This window comes from Pristis pectinata, chromosome 22 (genome assembly GCF_009764475.1).
Source record: "Pristis pectinata isolate sPriPec2 chromosome 22, sPriPec2.1.pri, whole genome shotgun sequence".
In the NCBI taxonomy this organism is placed as follows: Eukaryota; Metazoa; Chordata; class Chondrichthyes; order Rhinopristiformes; family Pristidae; genus Pristis; species Pristis pectinata.
The window spans coordinates 16,080,734-16,097,622 of record NC_067426.1 but is presented as its reverse complement, the minus strand read 5'-3'; the positions used below and the strand labels follow the sequence as shown (position 1 = coordinate 16,097,622).

Genomic DNA, 16,889 nt, shown 5'->3' with positions numbered 1-16,889 from the left:
CAATTCCCCAACACCGATTCATTTCCCCCCTTCCCCCACTCACTGGTTCATTTACCCCTCCCCACTGGTTTATTTCCTCCCATCTCCACTGGATCATCTCTCCCCCTCCCCCCCCCCGTTCATTTCCCCTCCCCCCATTCATTCGCCCCACTCATTCCCCCCTCCCTCGGGCCACCCGCCACCATTCACCGTTCCCAATCTCTCTCTCCCCCCCCCCTCCTTTTGCCGCCTATCACCTCCCGCCGCAGCCTCCCGTGCCCACGTGACTGCTCTGACCAATGAGATCCGTGTTCGGGCATCTGGTTGGAACCGGTTCCCGCCCTGTGGCCAGTCGGTGAGGTAGCGGTGCTCGGCGACGGGTGGCAAGTGACCGGTTCCCAGAGCTTTCGGCAGCGCGCACACCCGTCCAACCAGCGGCAAAAATGCCCCGCAGGGCGGTGAGTGTGGCTGGCGCGGTCAGCGCTCGCCGACCGATGCGCCGGGGCCGGTGTTTGCGCGGGATGGCGGGGCATCCTGTCCCGCAGGTTGGTTCGGTGCGGCCGAGGTGGGCCGGGGGGGGGGATGTGGTGGTGTCGGCGCTGCCGCCCTCGCCCACCTCTCCCGGCGGCGACGTCGCCCCTGCAGCCTGCAGAGGCTTTTCTTTCTCCAGCTGCGTGCACCGCCTCTGACCTTAATTCCCCGTCATGGCTGTGGACCGGGACCCCGCCCCCCCCGGCGGCTCTGCTCCCGGGGCCCCGGGTAACTGCGACAGCAGCGGCGTTGGCAACATCCCTCCATCCCGGGGAAGAGGGCCAGAAGCTTGTCCATCGAGGTGCAATTAAAGCGGCACCTTAAAGGATGCCATGAATGTAGAAAACTGGATGCATTTCCAGACATTTGGGTTTTGCGACCAAAAGTGCTGTTCAACGTTTGGCAATGATCAAGAGGCTAGAATTTGAAATGGAGATCGATATGTGTGTAGCATTCCGGGACTAGAAGGGGCTGTAGGAAGTTCTGAGATCTCTAGGTGGCACTGAATAGGGGGAGGTGGGAGGAAGTATTCGCTGGTTCTTCCCGCCTGCCTCTTGATCTTCATGTTTCCTTTCCCCTCTACTATTTTACAGGTTGGGAAGAATTATCCGATTTTTTTCTTTAAATCCTAAAGCTTTATCTTTTAAATTTTCAATGGGGGTGCATTAATTTGGTTTTTCGCTTGTTGGAAACTTATGCTCGAGCATCAATGATATGTTTTTGGTTCCCAAAATGTAAACTGTCAATGGTTGTGTTTGAGTCTTTAACCTGACTCTCTTCTGTAGGATTAAATGTCCAATGGATGAATAAATTGATTAAAAATGGATCTGTCACTGTAATTTTGATTAAGACAATTATAACCTACATTATGCTCAAATACAAGTCAATTTTTACAGTGTTGGGAATAATTAAACAGCTATTTAGAAGTGATTTAGTTTTTGATCCTTGATTACCATTTCAACCATTTTCTTTTTATTATTTTGATTGTGCTCCACCCACTTATTAATCTCAAACTGAAACAATATACTTTCAAATTTGCTTAACTTGTTTGCTCCTCTCTGTGTGGTTCACAATTTGCTGCTGTTGCTGTGCGTAACAACAGTGTTGTTCAATATGATGAATGGGGTTGGTACTGTTGTCGATGTTTCCTGTATCTCTGAAAGGCGTGGGGCTCTTGGTTTCATTAGTGTGATGGGTCATTCCATTTTCATTTCCAGAACGTGGTGTAACTATTTTTCAAGCCTTTATCTCCCAAAGATTACTCAGAAACAGGCATAAATCTAGGGGACTCTGAAGGTTCCTGAGTTGGCAATTAATGCAGATAAAGTAGTATGTTTATTCTTAGCTGTTAGCGTGGAAAGGGCTAACAGTGATAATTGATATTAAATTAACATGACATCTAGAATCTCATTGTGGCACCTAATCTGTCCACAGGTGAAAGTTGGATTTTCAGACTTTTCAGTCTTGTCTTGGTGTATTATAACAAGTTAAACAAGTTCTTCTTTTGGAGTAAGATTTTTCAAAAGTATTGTTGCTTAAAAACATTAAGGTACAATAACGTATACCATTATTCCAGATCAAGCTGTTGATTTAAACAGTGTCTATATTTTGAATCCTGAGCAGTTGTGAGAATTTCTCCCATGTCATCTAATACATGAAGGAGACAAACTTTTGCTATGTCCGCTGCATGATAAAATCTACTTAAGGCTTAACGCGAATTTTGTTTTTACAGAAATGCAAAATTGGAACTGTGTATAATTGTAATTGGGTGATAGATTCCACAAATGGGGTGTTTTGAATTTTGATTTGCATTGAATGGAAACTGCTATCACCCCAAATAAACTGCTTGCTGCTTTCAGAAAGTGAAACTCAGCTCATTATTTGCAACTTGTGAAATTACAGGAAGTGAGTAACCATTTTGTAGCAGCCCTTTCAACCAATATTTGTAATAACCTTCTGCAGACTCATTCTTTGGACTTGTTAATTAATCTAACATGATCAAAAGTCAGCAATTTAAAAGACTGGGGTGGATGGGTTTTGTATTGCATTTACAAATTGTTTAAAATTTAGGGCCTAGAAGAGGTGCTGTTAGTTTATCTTGGACAGTTACTTTCAATTTTTGTTTTTTTTTCTGATTGTTCACTAAATGTTACTTTTTTTAACAATATCAATCAATCTCTACCTCTGAATAGTACTTAAGAAAAACCTATCTGGCAGAACCTCTTCACTCATGTTTATCCCGGTCTGTTTTTATATAATTCATATTATCTGTTATGGCCCTGCTCAGTTTTCCTCCAGTTAGTGTTTATCTCCTATTACATTTTCCCAATAAAGTAATAATTCTCTATTTATAATCAGCCATTTAGCTGTTACTGCTGTAAAAATGTGTGCTTAACATTTGCAATAAAATACTAATACTTCTCTTTACTGTTCTAGGCTGGAACTCAAAAAACTGAAGTAAGTATCATTTTTATTATAGATTTCACAGTTATCTACGTTAAAAACTGATTTCCCATCTTTAAACTCTTGTTTTGTTTTGCAGGAACTGAGGAGGTCAGCACGAATACGGGTAGGTATTTGCAATACTGGTATCAGATCAGCTGACTTTTGAGTTTTCATGTCCATCATGACACTTGCAAAGAGTGAACTGAAGCTTCCTTGGAGGACTGGCTGCATGTCAATATGTTCAAGTTCACTGGGAGCTAAGATTCCCTCCTAGGACATTCAAAACAAAGATTTTTTTTAATTTAATAAGACTCTGGAGTTCTAGCACGTATGAATAATTAGCATCTTACTTTGTTTAAATTATGGAAGTAATGACTGGTCTCCTAGTTCTTGTGCTAACTTGTAGTTCATTATTGATTAGGAGATGTTTCTCACTCTCTTTTTCCACTGATTCACAACAGCGAACTGTCGTGTCAGCAGCTCCAGCCAAGAAGGCACCACTGAAGGTAAGTTCTTCACTACATCATAAAACACTATCAATAAATGCTCAACTTCAACCAACTCTGATCTGTTAAGTTTAGTCAGGCAACTATCCCATTACTGATGAGTGCAGATCAAAGTTGTTCCTAATTCAACCTTATACTCTTCAGTGCTATAGTTCAGGAGAGAGGGGACAATCAGTTATGGTTCCTGTTTCTGATTTCTAATTGAATGAATCCCACAGAAGATTGAGTGAGGCCAGAATCGATCCTTGGTGTTGGGTTAGCAAAGATTCATTCATTTGCTCGTAATGCTGCTTTTGCTGCTTTGAAGTGGTCATGAGTCTAAATGATGTCATGCTGTTAAGTATAGTAGTAAGTTACTCTGTCCACTGAAGAGTGTCCATTGGGTACGTTCTGTGGTTTATATTATACTTGAGCAGCTTTTCAGATCTTGGTGAGCCTTTAAGGGTTAGAAGGTGAGTTACATTTGTCAGAATTGTAGAATCACAGAAACAGGCCCTTTTGGCCCACCTCATGCATGCAGACCAACATGCCCAACTACACTGATACCATCTGCCTGCATTGAGGCCATATCCTTCTGTGCCTTTACTATCCAAGTACCTGTCCAAATGCCTTTTAAAAGTTGTCATTGTATCTGCCTCCACCGCCTCTCTGGCATCTCATTCCAGATACTCACCACCCTCTGTGTGGGGGGGGGGAATCTTACTCCTCAGATCTCCTTTAAATTTCTCCCCTCTCACACTAAACTCACAACAGTCTCTGACACCCTCTGAACGTCAGTTGGTTGCTGTTTGGTTGTCCTTGGTGTTTATTTATATTGGAAAGTTAGCATCATTTTTCTTTAACATTTATGTCTGGATCAAAACTTCCATAAAATCTGATACTAGTTAAAATGGAGCCCAAATTGAGTATGAGTGATTGGGTATCAAGCCCCCATTCATCAGTTGAGCACTAATTAGCCAACTTGGATTTGGCTGTATGAGTCATTGCTGCAGTGAAATAGTTTGGGAGTGATTATCACTGGTGCACTAGTCTTCAGTACTTAGCCAGAGTGAATGTGGAGCCTACAGACGTCATTTGTGCTGTTCCCTAATGGGGTTTAGGAACAGGAAGAGATTGTTCAACTCCATAAGTCAGTAGCACTATTTAGTTAGATCAAGGCAGGTCTGTATGTTTATATCAGTTACCCAACTTGTTTTCAAACTCTTAATCTACATGCTTTTTTTTTGGTTTTCTGACAGTAATGTTTTTGTTTTGCAGAAAGCTGCTGTGAAAGCTAAGAAACCAAAGGCCACCAAAGGCAAAGCAAGTGATTCGAACCAGGAACCCAGCACTGCTCCTGCCCAAAATGGAGAAAATAAGGAGGTAACATCATGCAGCCCCCTGGTACTGCCTTGGTCATTGGATCTGTGCCCTTGAGCCAAGATCTTGCCTGAATCTACATTTATAATTAGTTGGAATTCCTGTCTTTGGTCCTCTTATGCACTTTCAGCTATATTGACCAGTGAACAACCAGTTTCCTCATGGGTGTAGTGGTGCATCAGGGTTAATTTTGATCTGAGAGGTTAGGAAAGCTTGAACTGTGCAATCATGGCCTGTGATAATTTGAGTTTTGTGATTATAAGCCATCTGGACAACAGTGGTAGTCCCTGGTCACCTAAAAATTTGATCTTGTTACATTCTCTGAAGTTTCATCAAATTAATACATGTGATGTCTGGATTTCAACATGTCTGCTAGGTTAGGAGCAGGAAAATAACACTGGGGATTCTAAACTCTGGATATGGAATTGGAAATTAGCTCCTGGTTATTTTTGGGTGGCCCTTGTTGGGGAACATGTGTTGGAATTGAGGATTAAGCCAGATGCTAATGATGCTGTCTAAGAGTATAAGAGTGACCTGCCAGAGTAGTCAGTAGTCTTGTCGTTATGAGGCAGAATGCTCTGAGGGAGCTGTGGCTATTGGGTTGGTCCTGAGATAAATATTCATCCTCAATTGATCTCATCTTGTGTCCTTGCTTTTTAGATCATCAAGGAACCCTGTGCTTTCTAATTAAAGGCAATTGGAACTAACCTATGTTTTTTTTTCTCGTTGCAGGCTTGAGAAGCAAAGTGGCCGATAGGCAACAGTCTCAACAGCGTCTAGAAGGCTTATCAATCTCCTGCAACTTGTGCAGTTGAAAGGAATATTTTTATCAGTTTTTATAAAGGCAACATTTTTTTTTACTTTGAGTGGGCAAATGTTGTGGGTGCTTGCATTGTTTTATTTTGGAGACTTTGTATACGAATTGCATGTTGAATTGCTTGAAATTAAACTCCCTTTTGGTCCCTCCCATACCCTTTAATTTTGATCATTTTCTACCTGTTCCGTCAGATGAAGCTATGTTTGTAACGTCTGTTTCTGTTGACGGCAATTCCTGATCCCAATGTGAAATCATTCTTTTCAGATTTGGCAATTTAAAAATACAACTTTTTTTAAAGTTACTGTTTGAAAGTGGAAATATTCATTAGAATCTCTTCTGGTTCAAATGGAATTTTTAAAGTCAGTCCTATTTTGCTGAGTATTCCATGGACTTTTAAATTTGCTACTTAAATAAAGTTGGATATTGTTTTGCTTGTCATGTGTCTATTATATCCAAAGGGCAGGGCTTCCATTTATGATGGCTATTTTGGTTCCTTGGTCTATTCAGAATTTCAGTCAGATGATGAATGTAATCTAATCTTACCCATCTGCGCAATCCACAGTTCAGAGATGTTTTTGTATTTTAGAACATTTTAACTTCTACTTTGCTGCAGCTGGAGCTAAATGTGGGTATGATTGTAGCTCTTGCACTTACCTGACAAACACTTGCGTTTCTATAACATCCGCATGCCCGGTCAACCCAAAATATTTCTGTCAGAAATGTAGTGACCATTTTTTAGCATGCTCCTGCAAGTCGGTGCCCATAAGTTCTTATTTTCTTTTAGTGAGGGAGAAATGAAGACCAATTCCCATATTCTTCAGAGTTAGGCCTTGGGTACTTTTAACATCCATCTGAAGGAGCAGTTAGTGCCTTAGTTTAATGTTGTTTCCAATAGATGGCATCTTCATAAAGTTGCAGCATTATTTTGTGTGTTCTAGTTGCTGGAGTGGGACTTCAACCCACAACTTTCGAGTAGAAGCAGTGCTGCCAAACGCTCCACGGCACCCTGAAGGTGAGCCACAAAACTGTGGCATGCAGGGCAAGGGAGTGTTGATCTCTGTAACCTGTTAAATGCACATCTAGTTCTTGTCCTAATTTTCATTATTTGCATGGATTTGGAGAATTGCAGCTCGGTCGAAGAGAGTCTGCTCGAGTAAGACGCCAGAGGGCAGTAGAACTTTTTTTTTCTCCTTCTCACAATTGGAATTGTTCAAAGCAGCACAAGAACCAACTGTCAGCCACTGGCATTACACGACTGGTCAAGTGGTATGTGTGAGGAACGAGGGGGTCATGTCCCTTAACTCTTGATCAGAATAGAAAATTATTTACTGTTTTGCTTGGTTACTTGCCCCTTGTCCTGATTATGATATGTTTGGTTCAGCGTTTCCTAGATTTGGTTTACTGTCCCGTCCATCACTCCCTTAGAGCCTGCTTTACTAATGTTACTGTTAGGATATTGGAATTTGAGTCGAGTGCAAGATATTTTGATGCGAATGGCATCACGTTAATTGGGAAGCAGCTAAATATTGCCAGCGTTTAACACAAAACAAAATTTGTAGCCTTAATCAGGAAATTGTAATTGTTCATTCGATCGGCTTTTTGAGATTGGAATGGGGCCTGGTGCCTCATTTGTGAATCCAAGTCATGTCGAGTCAGGCGCAGGCGGTGGGGATTGATTTGGTGATTTTTTCTAGCTATTCCACAGCTGAATTTACAGTTCCAAGCGTTGGCATTATTGCAGCAATCTGGGTAGCGACCAATATGAAAGAACACTTGTTTGTACTTAAATAAACGCAGTATTAATTATACATGAGGAGCCGAACGCTGAAATGAGAAACAGCCGAGATGGCAGAACGTGGATTACAGTTGGCGACTATAAGGAATCAACAGGCCTGGGTTACCGTGACTGGGGTAAAACGTGGTTATGGAGTTACTGATCCCACACAGAGGCCCACCGAGTCCGCGCCGACCACCACCCATCTACACTAATATTAATCCCATTTTTTTTATTCTCCCCATATTCCACCATCCACCTACACATTAGGGGGCAATTTACAGTTGCCAATTAAGTCAGAAACCCGCACGTCTTTGCGATGTGGAAGGAAACCCACGTGGAGACAGCAGCCGGGGGGAGAATCGAACCCGTGCTGCAAGGCACCGGCGCTACGAGCTGCACTATTGTGCCGCCCAAATGATGACCACAGAAGGTAGAGAGGTGGGCTAATCCCCGATCCTGACACTTTATTCCCGACGACGGGTAGCCCCTCGGTCGTGGCAGACTGAGCCGCGAATGGTCTCTGCACGGGAATGGGGAGCCAATGGGCCCATTACAATCCCCCCGAGCAGCGATTGTGGCTCCCACTGCCTCCAGTATTTTGCGCGCGTTATCACTGCCAGCAGCCTCCCCAGGTACTGGGTTGGGACCGGTTCCAGGGGCAGATTTGCAGCCGCTCCCAGTGGGCAGGGATTGGAGGCGTTTCCCGTGGGTCTGGTTTGGGAGTGGGGCGGGACTGTTTTAGTTTGCCATTCTCCGTTCGCAGTAATGTAGTCCGGTTCGAGTCCCGGCCGTTCTTGTGGTCATTTACCACCTCGCACGGTAAGTTCTCGCATCTGTTTTTGCCGGCGTTTTGTATACTTTTACTTGCGTAAACTGGGTATGTACGAGCGGCTCCGCGGACCACCTTCCGCTCAACAACGCAAATCCCGGTGGGGAACCGAGACAGCACGAAGAAACTAACAGGAATTGAGGGTATTTCTGAACAATATAAAACTAAAACTCAAGAACGGACTTTCAGCCTGAAACGAACATCCTGTCTCGCTTACGTAACTTACGCAATGCAATATGCCCACTATAATTTCTATCCTGACCCACATTATAAAAAACACGTTATACAGAATATTACCGTTACCTTGGGGGGATCCATTCGAACCATCGAATCCATGTGGGGCATTCCTGTTAATCCGGTTTCTCTGCTCTTTCATCAAACCGTCAAAAAACAAGTGCTTGCCCAACTAACTTTCCAAAGCCCTGGCTGTCTGCTTCCACATTCCTTGCAGCCAGTGAGTATCAGAGCATTGCCACTACTAATCTGTGTAAAAATGTTCTTCTTCAATTACTTTCTGTATTTTTTCTCATCACTTCTATTCCTGGAACCTCGAACATTTGCTATTGGGAACAGTTTATCCCTACTTCACTGATTTGTGCACCCCTACTTGTCCATCACTCTCTTTGGTCCAAGAAAGTCAACCCCAGCCTCTCTTAGTCCAGTCCTACAGTTGTTAGAGTCAGAGGAACAGGAATTTGTGGCAGGTTCCAACATAAGGCTGCAATATTAAACTGGAAATTGGACCATGGCATGTAAAGGTAGTTACTGAAAGAAAGTTTAAATGCTAATAGTCTGTGTATGACATTTTTCTCAATTGGATAATATAGAAACTATGTCTGATTTCTCTCTTTGTTCCTTACATGATAAAACATCTGGTTGCACATCACGTACAATGATTTGTTTGAAATGGACTATCTTGTTTTGGTAGAAGCAACCATCACAAAACCATTAGCAAAATGACCTTCTCTGGTTTTGTGAAATTCTAATTCCGAAGTGCCTCACCTTCCCCTCGGGTGATATGATGGGACTGAGGCCAGCACCTTGCTTTCTGCCTGATTTGCAATTTGGAAAATTTTTTTGTGATAAGCCCAGTGTTAGATCACTGGATGAGCAGCCCAAAAAGCTTCTTGTTATTTTGTGAGTTCTCTGGCATTTAGCTTGATAGGATCCATTGACTGTGGGGTCTCTTGCTGTCCTCTTGAATGTGGGGCTGCTTCACACCTGCAGCTTCCCAAGTGCTGTGTTGCAGCTAGGAAGGGATCCGATGAGGGGGACAGGGAAGGAGTCTATCGGTGACAATGCATTATATCACACAAAGTTGAGAGGTGAAAATTCCATCCAGTTTGTGCTGAGTTAGCAGCCATTACTGGGCCTCAGCAGCTCAGGCTGAATTAAACAGAGTGCCAGGCGGCATCACATGAAGCACAAGCTTGTTTCATTGATGAATGTCCGGCATCACTCACTGACTCGCACCACGTCCAGGGATCGCATCCAAAGGTATGACTCTCAGGAAAATAGATGAAGCTTGAGTGGGAGCAATCCACGGTCTTAAGTGTGGGCTGCTAATGGGAGGGGGACCCATAGGAAAATTACTGTATGATTTTTGTTGATGCCACTGTCAGAGATGAAGGAAGGTTACCAAAGGAGCCGATAACTGGAGCTTCCTGTGGTCAGTGGTGCCAGAGACTGGGTCAGGGTTGCTTTGGCAAAGCTTCCCAGAGAATATTTTCTGTCCTAGCCTCGCAGTTAGTTCAGATGTGAGGAAGAATTTATTGCCCACAGAGTGACTTCCATGGCTCTCTGAAGACACACAGCTCTCAAGGGATCATCTTCATCTTAATCATGGCTTTCTGATATGATCCGCTTGTTGCTCTGGTTACACGGTGTTGGTACTGAGGGGAGTGAGGGTGGAGAGACGAGTGTTGATAATTGAGAGATGGGAATGAATGCTTCTAACTCAAGACCATGGAGTGGTAGGTGAGAGGAAGGAGAGGTGGAGGTGAGTGTGGGTATATCCAGTGAGAAGAAAGCTAAACAATAGGCCACCTCAAAATCTCCATTTGTGGAAGATAGTGGACATAATGGAGTCATGTTGTCTGATTAAGCCTGTGCCAGGACCCTTAGGTCCTGTCAGTACAGTGATCATAGAGAGAACTGATGTGTTTATGTCTGTTCCTCAGTGAAGCGACTGCCGTGATCCTGAATGCACAACACTGATGCTTTTTGACAGATGGTACAATAGCTCAGTGACATCACTAAGTGCAAAAAGCTCAGTATAAAAGGCTGTGTACAGCCAGACATCCAGCAGACCAGAGGTTGTGCTAAATCCACTTCATCAGGCAGGGCTGGTGATTTAACCAGGGTTGGACTGTTCTGCCAATAATGTGAAGTCTTCTTCTCAGGGGGAACATTTGGAATTACATGCTGCCCTCATCTGATTCTTTCTCCATGCTGGACATGATCATTCGGCTGAATAGATTAACTCCTAGTTACTTCCGACTATTACAGGTGAGTAGAACTTAAGTGCAGTTGGGAATGTGCAGTGGAGGGAGCAAGACAGCATTCAGTAAAATTTAGAGCAGCTGCAAAGACATTTTAATGGAGTAAACTTCAGTAATATTCATACTGTAACATGCAGTGCAGTAGCAGAGAGAGTCTATGAGGATATATGCATTTCAAAGGTCATTGAATGTGCTACTGCACTGTAGACTCGTGATTAAGTTAAGAACATATGAAGTTGAGACAAATAGCAAAATAAATATCAAACTGGCTATGAAATAGTGTAAGGTATTAAGTTAGCTGTCTAAACTGGTAAAACACTGGACAACTATACTACCATCTAACTCTGTTAACAGTTTCATAGCCAGCTTGCTATTTATTCTGCTGCCTTTCCATAAGGATTGCTGATGGGGTCATTGATGTTCCTAATTTACATAGATGATTTAGATTCTGATATTAGAAATATAATTTCAAAATTTACAGATGATACCAAAGTTGGGATGTAGTTAATAGTAAAGAAGACAGTACGTGTAAAAGGTTGGAATTAATAAATTTGTACCTTGAGCATGGGATTGGCATAGAATTTCAAAGAGTGAGGTGCATTTGGTAGGAAGAATGAAGGAGGCATGTAAATATGTTTCTTTGAAAATAAGTAAATAAAGGAATGAAGGAATCTATGGCTACAAATCTGCAAATCACTCTGCTTAGCAATTCAGTTTAATAAATAATTAATCACATAAAGCACTTGGTACATTTCTAGAAAAGGATTGAACTAAGCAGCAAAGTTATGTTAAAGATGTGTAGAATGCTGGTTAAATCTCATTGCATTGTTTTGGTGTCTACGTTTTAAAAGTATTTGGAGAAACTGGAGAAAATGCAAAAAGATTGACAAGGATGATACTAGAATTGAGAAGTTATAATGAACAGAGAAATCTGAAACATTTAAGTGGCTGGGGCTCCCTTTAGAGAAGAAAAAGCTAAAAGCTGACCTAAGAGGTAATTAATTTTATGAATTTTTTTTGGAGGGTGAGATATAGAAAAGATATTTCCATTTATTGGGGCAGCCAAACCGATGGGCTTCAAATTTATGGCAGTCATTAAAGAGTCCAATAAGGAATCCAGAAGAACTTTCTTTACTCAATGTGGAACTTGCTACCACAGGAGATGTTGAGGAGATTGGCATAAAATAAGTTGAGACAAATGCTTGAGGGAGAAAAGAATGTAAGAGTAAACTGATAATAAAAGTAGGGTGGGAGGAGGTCTAAACACCAGCTTAGACCAGTGGGGCTGAATCATCCATCAGTGTTGCAGACTGATTTGCCATTGGAGACAGTGATATAATGGTCATTATTCACAGAAACACTAACTGATGACATCTCCTGGGGACAAGAATTTCATTTTCTTTCCCTTTCAATCCTTAACTTGGGTGGAATTTCCTGAGACTAATTTGCATTCCTGATGAAGCTGGGTTGTAGTTTTATGACAGCACCATACAAATGCTCAACCTTCATGCAGGAACATCAACAGCGAGCAAGCCAATCCACTCACTGAAATAGCACAATGCATCTTGATCTTGTCCAGCAGAGAGTGACTGCATGCAGTCCCTCCTTTTGGGTACTGAGGCTAACTTCAACATCTGTTGCGATCTGCTGATTCATCCCAGACCAGGAATTGAGTCTGAAAAGACGCCATTTGGGCCACTGTGCTTACAACAAATTTTCTGAGAAGTGCTCCACTTATTCCCAGATAATAAACTTTCCTTATCTTTTTAAGGAACTGGAGCACCTTGACACATCATTTGCTTTTCAGGTTACAAAACAATTCATAGGAACACATTTGGATAAAGGGACCAGCACTTGCCGTTCCCACATGAAGAATGGCCCCTGAAATGACACTGCTGGGTTCCTGCCTCCCATGGTACGACCCCCAGCCCTGGTCCCAGTGGAGGAGGGGGAAGGGAGAGGAAATAAGAACCATCTTGAAATGCTAGTAAATCAGATCTGGAAGACGAAGGTGAAATAGCACGTTGGCAGGGTATGGGTGAGGGGATTGGAGACAACGTGCAGGGAACACCGACAGAAACAGTGAAGAGAAATTCATTTTTGAGATTCTTTGACCCACCCCGGAGTGATCACTGGTTATTTTTGTCCTTTCGTTTCACTGATTCCTCCTCTGAACAGATTAGAACCAACAGCTGTTATGTAAGAAACAGAATTAAATATTAAAACCAACATCCCAATGGCAAAAACTGCATCAGTGCTGCTGCTTCACATGTTTTGTTTTACTCTTTTGGTGCTATGCTCAATGTTTGATATCATTCCTACTGGGATTCCTGGGAAAATATAAGAAAACTCTACAATCCAGAATCTAATCTCTTGGCAATAAACTGGCCTTTTCCACAATCCCCATTCACTGTCAGCCCATGAGAATACCCTTCATGGGGTCAGATGCCCTAAAGCACTTAATGAAAGAACACTTAGTGTTATTGCTAAATGAAATATGACTGAAGTGACGGTACTGTTGTAATGAAGGAGAATGCTGGAATGCAATCCAGGTTGTATGGGATGCAGGCTTAGTCAGGAGCAGCACTAGGTGTATTTATCTTCCTGTAGCTGGGTGCAATAGTACACTACTAGGTACAGAGATAAATGGCCCCAGAATCAAATCAAGCCAGAGTTCTGTCATCACATCCAGTCGTGATTGATGCTCAGTAACCAGACAGCAATCAAATCGGTAACAATGCTGGGTCCCAATACGTGAGCACAAGAGACAAGGCCTCTTCCTAATGTTCCCATTATTTTAGGAACCAGTGTTCAGCCAATTCACACACTCCATGTCTCCGAGCCTGGGACAAAACTATGTGAGCAAATTGCTCCCTGAGCCAAGTGGGTCCAGGAGGGTTCCAGTGGTGGTTACCTACTCCACAGTGCCCTAATTACAAAAATCATGACAATTAGCTTAATTAAATAGCACCTTTACAGTTGTCTTAGAACCAGAGACATGATGGAAGGTGTTATCAGTAGAACAAATACTAGTACCGACAGAGTTCTGTGGGCATGAGAGAGGATATAGACCTGGAAAAAGGTGCAGGTGCATTGGGAAAAGACGGGAGGTATTTATTTGAAACAAGATTTGAAGGATAAATACAAAACTTTGACAAAGGCTAGATCTATTCATAAGTAGGAACAGACTTTCAAATAAAAGGCAAGTAGGCAAAACAAGAAATAAAACAGAAGAAAACATAGGAGGGAAGGGAAAAAGAGAGAGGATTGAAAAACTGGTAATCGGTGAAAAGGAAGATTAACAGAGAAGGCAAAAAGGATAAAGGAATTCATTTTGTACTTGAAGAGAAAGTGAAGACAGATGCCCGAGGACCTCCAGCAAAAACACATGCTGGAAGCACTCGGGCAGCAGCAGTGGGGAAAGAAACAGAGTCAATGTTTCTGGTCAAGGATACTTTGCTAAAGGATCTTTCCTCAGTATTATAAGGAGGACGAAAGGCCTGCCACATCTATGGTTAAGATGACAAATAAGGTATTTGCCTTTATTGGCTAAGGCATGGAATATATAAATAGAGAAGTCATACTAGCACTGCAGAAATCACCAGTCACACCATAACTAGAGTACTGTGCTGGTCACGACACTGCAGGAAGATGATAGCACTTGGGAATGCAATGTTTCTGGGTGGAGCATTTTAGTTATGAAGAGAGACTGACTAGACTAGGTTTGACTTTAAGACAAAAGAGGCTTTGAGGAGATTTAATAAGTTTATAAGATTATGAGTGGTCCAAATAGGGTAAACGAGAAAGACCCATTTTACTCACAGGATAAGTCAACAAAATAAGAGACACAGATTTAAGATAATTGGGAGGAAGTTCAGAGGGAGTTGAGGAAGATTACTTTCAGCCACGGTGCTAAGGGTCTGGAACTCACTGCCTCAAAGAGTGGTGCAAAAATCCTCATCATCACATTTGAAAGGTAATCTGATGACTGATGAATGTTTGAAGAGCCATAATTTAGAAGGCTATGGATCGCGAGTTGAAAAGTGAGATTAGCCCAAACAGTCCTGTTTTGGCCAGCGTGAACAAAGTGGGCCAAATGGACTCCTCCTGTACTCTAAGATTTTATGATTCTCTGACAAGAGGAGAGCCAGAGGTGGGAGTGAGGGGGCCACAATGGGGAGACAAATTTCATGGGAAACTCTTTATATAAAAATTAATGTGCTAATGGTGAAAAGTTTAGCAGACTGAAAAACTGAGAGAAGTTTGGGGCAGAGGAAAGATGGAGAGGTTCCAACCATAATTATCTAAAGATCTTTGGGGATTGGTGAGTAATGTACCTCCTTCCAAGTCAGGAAGGAGGTAAGGGATTAATAAGGAACAACAGACAATTGAATTCACTGGTGGTTTTTTGATTTGCACAGATGCAGCTTGCGGGTGAGGCCGTGGTCCACAGTACTGACCGACTCATTAACCTTTCTGCACTGCTCCTTGCTGTAATGGGTATTGGTGTGTCCTCCTATAGCGTCAGGAGGATGACTGAGAAAGGAGACTCTCCATCAAGCAGCTGAAGCCATGGCAAACTAAGAGACAGGGACATCAGAGGACAAGAACAAACTGCAACAAAATGAATAATGGCCAGAGATCCACATAACACAGTCCCCTCATGGCATTCCATTCAAATAGAAAAAACAAAAAGGGGAATAGTTGAGAAAATGAATGATTGGATGCAGCTGCTGCTCCCAACGTTCCTGAATGGTATCAATGGGACAGTGAGGATCTTCCATGTGGACTTAGGTGATAACTGATAAAATGTTGGTTGAGGTCCAGTACAAAGTGTCACTGCAATTGAATCACTTAAAGTTGTTGTATTAACAGCAAGTTGCAAACTCAAGGAATGTTTGGTGTCACTTGTAACAAGGCCTTTCTGACCTGCATGTCCTACCAATTGTAATTTAAGGGCATACCACTGGTGTAGCCCACCAGATTGTTGGGTTCGGGGCTTGGTTGTTGGGCCTGAGTATTTTAGCTTGGACTCCCCTCTGTACATGGTATCCTGGATTTGCATATTTGTAATACAGTGCTTGGGAATGGCTTAGAACACAAAGATCAGATTGTGGAGAATGAATCCAGTATCGCTGGGGCCAGCCTAATGAGTAGCGGGGTGCCCCTACTACCACTGGTACAATATTTGCTCATTTCTCTGGGTTAATGTCAATTGAAGTGCAGCTCTAAGTTGTGAGACAAAGGCCATTCGTATTCTACTGGCAGATTCAAACGTGCTTTTCATTGTGGTGCTCTCGCAGCTGAATAAAAATACCATCATTGCAGAGTTGAATTTAGCTGGTGATTTGAATACTTGCGTAAAAATAAGTTAATTCAGTCACTTCGCTGTCTCCTGACTCACCCTGACACTTGACTCCAATAATATCCAAGCTTATAAAAATGAACAAAAAAAATCAGACTTGTTGATGCCAGGATTTCAACAATTACATTAAAAAATAAATGTCACAAATAGCAACTCATTAAACTCATTGACTGTGGGATCAGGAGTGCTTGTACATTCTGCAATTACACACACCTCATCTTTCCATAGTCACAATCTTGTTCAGCAGTTTGGTTTGACAGGTTGCTTAGGCCCAATATCTACTAGAGCTTGTGGGTAGCCATCTGGACAGCTTCCAATGACACTAAAATGTGAGTTACATAAGGACTGACGTTACAAGCTTTTCCTTTATACAAGTACAGCCTCTGGCAAGAGCTGCCCTACGTACGCTTCAGAGAGCATCTTATTTCAAACCAGCTTCAACAGATGTGACAGTCAGAATGTGCCCATGGGAGGAAACGTATTAGATGCAGTGCAATGCACTTCAGTCTTGGACTGCAGCTCAGGCTTGTTCAATCAGGGCTTGCACGCAAACTTACACATTGAGAATCCTACTGAGTAATTATCTGAATTGCACTGAGTTTCTCAACCTGTACAGAGCAAGTTAGGGCACTTAATGCTCCTTCTGAGCTACTGAAATTGAATCATTCCAAACCCAATCTGTCTATGGAAACCCCATTCTATTGGGATTATAGTACAGTTTTCAATTAGGACTGAGCCCAGGCCAATTCCCTTAGATCAAAGTGCTACTTTGTTGGTTTG

At 42.5% G+C, this 16,889-nt stretch overlaps 2 long non-coding RNA genes across 2 annotated transcripts; both read left to right on the top strand.

Moving 5' to 3' along the window:
• Nucleotides 1-296: 296 nt before the first annotated feature.
• Nucleotides 297-6,064, top strand: LOC127581703 (uncharacterized). Its single transcript, XR_007957996.1, has 6 exons — nucleotides 297-437; nucleotides 2,947-2,967; nucleotides 3,053-3,079; nucleotides 3,417-3,461; nucleotides 4,719-4,823; nucleotides 5,553-6,064. It is a non-coding gene; the product is annotated as an uncharacterized LOC127581703 (long non-coding RNA).
• Nucleotides 6,065-8,181: 2,117 nt separating this feature from the next.
• LOC127581816 (uncharacterized) lies at nucleotides 8,182-16,164 on the top strand. Its single transcript, XR_007958020.1, has 3 exons — nucleotides 8,182-8,233; nucleotides 10,646-10,751; nucleotides 15,166-16,164. It is a non-coding gene; the product is annotated as an uncharacterized LOC127581816 (long non-coding RNA).
• The last annotated feature ends 725 nt before the right edge of the window (nucleotides 16,165-16,889 follow it).